A 7991-nucleotide genomic window follows, 5' to 3' on the forward strand; every position below is an offset into this window, starting at 1 on the left:
CAAACTTCCTCTCCCATGGTCTGAGGCATGTACAGTGAGCTACAGCCTAGAGTTGGTCAACAGAGAGCTCCAGTCACACAGTAATCTATGTGGCTCTTTCTATAAGAGGTGCCCCTTAGAGTTGGGCAGTGTCAAGCCAGCTGCCCCAGAATGAGCATTGGTCCATCCCAACTGTACCTGACCTTGCCATTTGAGATAGATTTGGAGACTTAGGACTGACTCATTCTACTGAGTCTCATACACCTGTCATTCTTGATCATTGGCCAAAGTGGAAACCTCTCTAGCCATTTTTCCTCTCTGTGTCTTTTCCAATTGGGTGTTTTGCTTCTCTTACCCCATATTATGGGTTAAAATGTGTTCTTCCAGAAAAGATATGTTGAAGTCCTAACCCTCAGAATGTGGCCTCATTTGGAAATAGGATTGTTGCTAATGCAATTGGTTAAGATGAGGTCATACTGGAGTAGGGTGGGCCCCTAATTCAATATGACTAGCGTGCTCCTAAAAAGAACTCCAGGTAGAGAGAGAGACACAAGGAGAAGGCCATGCAAAGGTGAGACGTCAGAGATCAGAAGGGTGCATCTACAAGCCAAGTAACACCAAAGATGGCCAGCAAAACACCAGAAGCTAGGACAGAGACCTAGAACAGGTTCTCCTTCACAGTTCTCAGAAGGAACCAATTCTGCAGACATTTTCTTCTCAAATTTCTAGCTTTCAGAACTGTAAGACAATAAATTTCTGTTGTTTAAGCCTCCCAGTTGGTGGCATTTTTATTTTGTTATGGAAGCCACAGCAAACTAATACATCCCATCTGTTGCTCCCATTCTGATTGTTGAAAAATCTCCTAACTGTGATGTCTGGAACTCCCATTCCATGCTAAAGAAACTTCCCAACATCTTTATTTTCTTCACCAAACAGCCTCTCTCTGCTTCTAGCACTGTCTTGAAGACATGGCTTTACATGTGGCTCTCTCAAGGGCAATTCATTACTTCACTGAGACAGCCAGGTGGGAGGGGCTCCCTGGCAAAACTCCAGCCAGCCTGTACACTAGGGTGGAGTCTTGGGAAGTTTGAGCCTTTTGCAGCAGGGGGAAAAGCCTGGCCCTTCCTCTTCCTGTGTGGAAACTGGGATTCAAACTGCGAGGTGGGAAGCACAGGAGCAGGGGACTCTGGCTTTGCAGAGGGTCCCTGTTCCCTGCTTTTTCCTTTTCACCCAATAAAACCCTGCTTTACTCACCCTTCAAACTGTCTGCAAGCCTATATTTTTGTGGCATGGGATGGACAAGGACTCCGTCTGTAGCTGAACTAAGGAAAAGTCCTGCAACAGTACTAAGTTGGCATTCTCTAGCTCCCTATTGCTATTTCCAGGGAATTACTCCCCAATATGTTGCAAAACTCCCTCTCACTCTGCCAGTTAAGCCATTGGATAGCTTCTACCCTCCCTCATCACTGCTGTCTTCCAGCATATTCATGGTGAATGTATGAGATGTTTTCCATCATATTTATGGACACACTTGACACCTGCTTTGCACTCATCATTTTCACCTCAAGTCCTGCCCTCATCTCTGGCATCTTTTATGATCACATGAATAAGCTGCCCAACTCCCCAGCCCAAGGACTGATTGTTCTCTTCACACTCAGTGCCAACAACTGCTTTCTACTTCATTCACTGGTATTTAGGTATCTTACTCACCTATCTCACCGGATCTGCTCTATATCAGAATACTTACATTCCACTCCCTAGACACAATCTCCAATCCTACATTTTTCTCATGGTCTTTTTCCTGCCAAACTTGTCTCTTTTTGTTTTTTGTTTTTTATTTTTGGCTTCATACACATCTCTAAGCTCTCAGTGCCTCCACATTTTGTCAAGTAATGAAACCTTTCTTGGTTTTACTTTCCTATCTAGACCAGGCCTCTCTATTGATCACCAAGCAACATCTCTTCCATAAAGGCAGTCTACAGCACCATAGATGATTCTGGGGACATATCATCAAAGATGTGCCTTTGTGTGATGAGCTGAGAAAGAGCTGGTAGAATGCTAATGACTAGGTAATGGGGCCTCTCAAATCCTTTTCAAAATAATTCAAAATGTAATAGTTATTTATCTGTGTAATAATAAGAAATACAGGTTTTGTCTCCGCCTCCCTTTCCTAGTAGACAGTTCCTAAAACCAAGTGATAGGTGTCTTTTCATGTGCTAATGGGATGGCTGGTGGTGGGGCTCCTGAATAGCCTCAGGATGGGGGCTGGGTGCCAGGAGAACCAACCAAGTGATTACGCAGTTGGAACTTTCAGCCCCATGCTACCTTCCACCCCACCCCTCAATCTCTAGGGAGCAGAGAAGGGCTGAAGGTTGAGGTGATCACCAATGGCCAATGATTTAATCAATCATGCCTATGTAAGGAAGCCTGTATAAAAACCAGAAGGGCAGGGTTCAGAGAGCTTCCAGGTGGTTAACAGCAACACATCCACATGATGGGAGCATGGTGCATCCCAAGATCCACAGGGACAGAAGCCCCAGTGCTCAAGACCTTCCGGGACCTTGCCCTGTGTATCTCTTTATCTGGCTGTTCATTTGTATCCTTTAAAGTAGTCTTTGTAATAAAATGGTAACCTAGTAAGTAAGCCATTTTCCTGGATTCCATGATCCATTCTAGCACATTATCAAACTTGAGAAAGGTCATGGGAGCCACCAATTTGTAGCCAAGTTGGACAGAAGTTGTGGGTAACCTAGGTACTCACTCACTACTTGTGATTGGCATCTGGAGCGGAGGCACTCCATGGGACCAAGCCCTTGATTTGATGCTACCTCCAGGTACATAGTTTCAGAATTGAGATAAATTGTAGGACACCAGTTGGTATCCACAGATAATTGGAGAATTTCTTGGTGTGGGAGAAGCACCCACACATTTGGTAACAGACATGTTCTGTGTTGAGTGTAAGAACAGAGAAAAGCAGTTTGTTACTTCTATGTGGATTATTTTACCTAAAATTTTGGTTACATTACTTTGTAGTTCTTCAATCTTTCCCCATCAGTTATATAACTGAGTTCTAGCTCCTTAGACTGGCTTCCCAGGCCATTAATAATATGATCTTGCCTATCCCCTTCCAAATTGCTTCCCAGCACTTCCTACTCTTCACATTGTGCAATCTGAAGTCTTTCTGATTTGGAAATGCTTCTGCCCACAGTCTTATCCTCTCTTGCTTAGGTAATCCCATAAGGAGTTCTCTCTCCTCTTAATCTTCTGGTGAACTCCTGAGCATTCTTCAGCACTCACTGAAGACCTTACATCATTTCATATCATTCACAGATTCCTTGGATAGAATTTATAAGTCCTGTCTTTCAGACACTTCATCTTATCCACACTTCTACAATTGTACTATTTTTATTTTTCCACATGTATCTTCACTATAGTGCAGGGTTTCTCAGCCTCAGCACTATTGACATTTGAGGCCGGTTAATTCTTTGTAGTGGCAGGGGCGGGCTGTTCCGGGTATCGTAGGATGCTTCGCAGCATATCCGACCTCTGCCCACTAGATTCTAGTAGCATCACTCCAAATTGTGACAATCAAAAATGTCTCCAGACATTGCCAAACGTTCCCTGGAGGACAAAAGTGCCTCCAGTTACAGTGCAAGCCACTCAAGGGTTGCACCTTACCTTTTTCATCTTGTTAAACTCAGAAACTAGCAGAGTGCCTGCCTCATAACATACACTCAGCCAACGTTTAATGAATTGATCTGAAGCTCAGGAAGTGTGACACTGTTCCAGCAAAACGCCACAGAGAACCCAGGCAGTGTCAACAGCGTTCTTCCAGGTACTTCTAATGAAGACATTTTCTAGTTAAAACATAATGTTTCACTCCTAAGACGGACAACAGCATTCTGCGTTTTCTTTCTGAAAGCAAAGGGCATATCTGCAAAGTTTCCCGAGCACCGTGGCCCGAGGCTATTTTTGACTGTGTAGCTCTTGTAGACTTGGGGCCTCCCTCCCTGCCAGTTGGCTTTCTCATGCTCTTGCAGCTTTTCTGCCTGCCCCCACTTCCCCAGTAGTTTCATTCAGTACTTCGCTTCCACACACAGCACTAGGCAGAGACCCTCAGTGGGCACTCCCCACTGCTCAGAATCAGGCCCTCCGCAAACGTGAATGGCTCCTGTGGCAAAGGGCCAAGTTCATTGTCTGCCTGCTTCCTGTGCCAAGGCATTTGGCTCCTGTCTACTGCTTTTATCTGCATTTGTCTTTTCAACCAAATGAAGTTAAATTATGTCCTTACTTTTTACTACTGGGGCTGCCTGAATTCTCTATCTTAATATGACTTCCTAGTAAAGCCCATTTTCTTCTCAAAGAGAGGGTTATAAATACTGCGAGATGGGAAATGGACCACTTCTAGAAAAGCCATGTGAGCCCAGCTTGGTGTATGTGGGAAGGGTTCAGACTTCCCAGCACCATGGGATACGACTCAAGGAGGGTATTTCATATTTAAGACAAAGGGTAACTTAACGGCTTTTCTCTCACCTGCCAAATGCCAGGTCTTTTGGCCACTCTTCTGTTTGCATGGAAAATTATAAAAAGGCAAAGAGATTCTGGAGAACTTGACATAGTAAAACCAGGTGGAAATTTTTCTCCTTAAAACAATTGTAGAAATTAGAAGAGAAGCACCTCACCAGCAGCTGACAGGCCAATGTGACAGAGCAGTGCTCTCCTCTCCAATTGTGTTTGCTTTTTGCTCTCTCTCCCTCGGGCTTTGGGAAGAATTGATTTGGGGCTCTTATGTTTAAAACATTATGGCAGACATTGTAAGTTGACTAGCCCAATTTCCATTCTCAACTCCCTTCTTCTGCCTCTTAGAAGCTGGTAAAACTGAACACTCACTTTCCCGGCTTCCTTTGAAGCATGTGGCATGTCACCTATTTCTGTCCAATAGTACCTAAGATTTTTTTTTCTGGGGGATTCTGGGAAAGTATTTGCTTTCCTGATATGAAAGACAGATGTTTCTTGTGCCCTTCTTCCTGCTTTGAGTGTGGACATCGCCTGAAGCTGGTGCTTAGAGCTGCAGCCCCTTCTAGGGACTGTGAAGCATCTCTTCTGACCATAGGCAGCTGCACCATTCTGCTACATGAGAAAAAGAACCCCCTTTCTCTAACCTGGTAAATAACTGTTCTGTTGTTTGCTGCCAAAAGGCTTTATAATGAAAATAGCTATATTTACCCTGTAGTCAAGTCACTATGAAAGTAAGTGCAGCTGTTTTACCCATTCCCTCTTCCCTGTGCACTCTCATCAGAAATTCACCAGGATACAATGTGATTCGTTCAAAATCCACCTAGATTAAGCATTAATCTAAGCTAAAAATGATGCTATATATTTAAATGAAACAAAGACAGAACTTCTGTTTTATTCATCATTATAGTCTCCAATGTCTACCAAGTACCTTCTATTAGGTACTTCAAAGCAGTATTTGAACTTTTAAAAATCAACTTTATGAATCCTCTAGGATTAATGAAGTATCTTTACGAATAAATACACAGCCTGTTCTTCTAAAATAAAGTCACTCATTTTTGTCTGGTTAACATGTTTAAATTGTTACAATTTTTTTAATTTTAGAGATACCAAAAGTGAGCCATTTTATTAAACATTACCCTATCTACAACTAGGATTTTCAAATAATATTTCCAGGATTTCTATTCCTTTTTGGTTTTATTTCCAGCCTCCTCATCCCTCTACTTAGTGGGATCAAGGGAACATAGAGGTACAGTACTGGGTGGTAAACAGAAAAAAAACTCCTTTAAGGACTATTGCAGGGCAGGTGGCAGAAATCAACTCGCTCATGACAGTAACTCTCTGACAGCACAAAGAGGCTGAGAGAGCTACTCAACTGTCAGAGAAAATCATTTAAGGAGCAGGGGCCCTGATTTCAGACCTGGACAGATAAAGCTTTATAGCCTACTAAAATAGGCTATCTAAGAGAAAGACCCAGATCATTGTGGTTAATATCAGCCACACAGCAAAGTATGAACAGCATAGCAACACAGCATCTGATAACAACTAGAGCCAATGTGAACAGGAAAAACTTTTCTCAAAACAATGACAATCAGCCTGGTCAACTTTACAAGACACATTCAATTCACTTCAGTTTTCACAGACCACAGTGTTTCTCTATTTATAAACAATGTTTTTCGGGGAGTCAGTGTCCTATTGCTTTAATACACCTCTGATACAGTGGTCTATTCCAATGTGAATTGTTGGATGGCTTAATTAGAGAACTAGAAAATAACAGGAAAAAAGCCAACAGTCATACACCTAAATTTCCTCTATGTGTCCGAGGTATGACATGCATTCCTCATTTAGGGCCCAGCACAATCCCATGATGTGGGCATCACTGGCTCCATTTTACAGATGTGACTGTTGAACCTGTAAGTTCACATGCTTTCACCACGCCATGAACTATGTGCTTGAAGTGTCACTGTGTCTGGGTAGAGCAAGCGGAGACCTGGTCATAAACGGGTGTGTAAGGAGTGAGTGTTCGTTTGATGAGCAGAGTGATGTTGTATTCAAATGGCTGAGAACTGCCAGCATGGTGGCTCACGCCTGTAATCCCAGCACTTTGGGAGGCCGAGGCAGGCGGATCACGAGGTCAGGAGATCAAGACCATCCTGGCTAACACAGTGAAACCCCATCTCTACTAAAAATACAGAAAATTAGCCGGGCATGGTGGCGGCCGCCTGTAGTCCCAGCTACTCAGGAGGCTGAGGCAGGAGAATAGCATGAACCCGGGAGGCAGAGCTTGCAGTGAGCCGAGATTGCCCCACTGCACTCCAGCCTGGGCGACAGAGCGAGACTCCGTCTCAAAAAAAAAAAAAAAAAAAAAAAAAATGGCTGAGAACTTTGCAACCCTGTACTCACCATTTGAAAAAAATGCAAATAAAATAATTCTTATTAAATGTCTACTTCTCATGGCAAAACTAGTAAGTGGCCAATGCTGAAAAAAATTTTAACGCAAGTCAACAAACAAATGTAGTTGGGACAAAAGCCATCAGCCTCAAGATTCTGAGCAAATTGAAAGATGAAAATGAAGAGGCTTTGGTGAATATTTACTTTTGTTTGTAGTGAGTTCTAAAGGATGGTACTGATCAAATATAAGGGTGACCACTTAGAACAGAAGAGATCCAGAAGAGGCCTTTAAGCCCTACCTCCAAACAAGAAAAGCTTGGGGAGCCTAAAATAAACCCACCACTTGAGAAAAATCTGTAGGAAAGGTAATTATCTGTGTAAGGGGGTAGAGTGAGGAAATTATAATTTTTTCATTTACTAAGATCCCTGGAGTGGGAAATAAGAAATATCTACAAGCCTTCAATAGTACTGAGAGCAAATGAATCGTGATAGAATCAGGAGATGGCTGCCGAGGCTTAGAGAAGCTAGGATTGGCTGTGTTCTGTTAAGTCACCAAGTGAATGGCTAAGGAAATCAAGGACTTACAATTTTAAAGTACAAAGTAATCTTGAAAATTACCTAATGTAATCCCTAATCTCATAAGCTTGAAATCTACAGTCCAGAAATGGTTTTAGAACACCAGGTCTTTGACACCTAGGCCAGCATTCTTCTACTACTTCATGATATTCTATCATACATCCATTATAATCATCCATTATAATCAGTTATCAAATATACATAATATGCAATATACTTACTCTTCAAAAGTGGTTGTAGAAGACAACAAAAATTACCTCAAGCTTTCCCCATAGCCAGATTGGAGCTGCCTTCGACATGCAAAATGTGTATTACAAATACCAAAATGAGGTTATTTTTCTAGAGCAAATTTTAGCAGCATCAAAAAGTATACTAAAAATATGCCACTAGGCAGAATCTTCATCTTTAAATAAAATATTGGTCTCTCTACAATAAAAATATAATGTACAGTTTATTTATTCTTGCTTTAGACAAAAATAAAATAAACTCGGAGAATTTTGGAGATCATTTGTAAACTGAACACAGCACAG

This window comes from Pan paniscus, chromosome 3, assembly GCF_029289425.2.
Source record: "Pan paniscus chromosome 3, NHGRI_mPanPan1-v2.0_pri, whole genome shotgun sequence".
In the NCBI taxonomy this organism is placed as follows: Eukaryota; Metazoa; Chordata; class Mammalia; order Primates; family Hominidae; genus Pan; species Pan paniscus.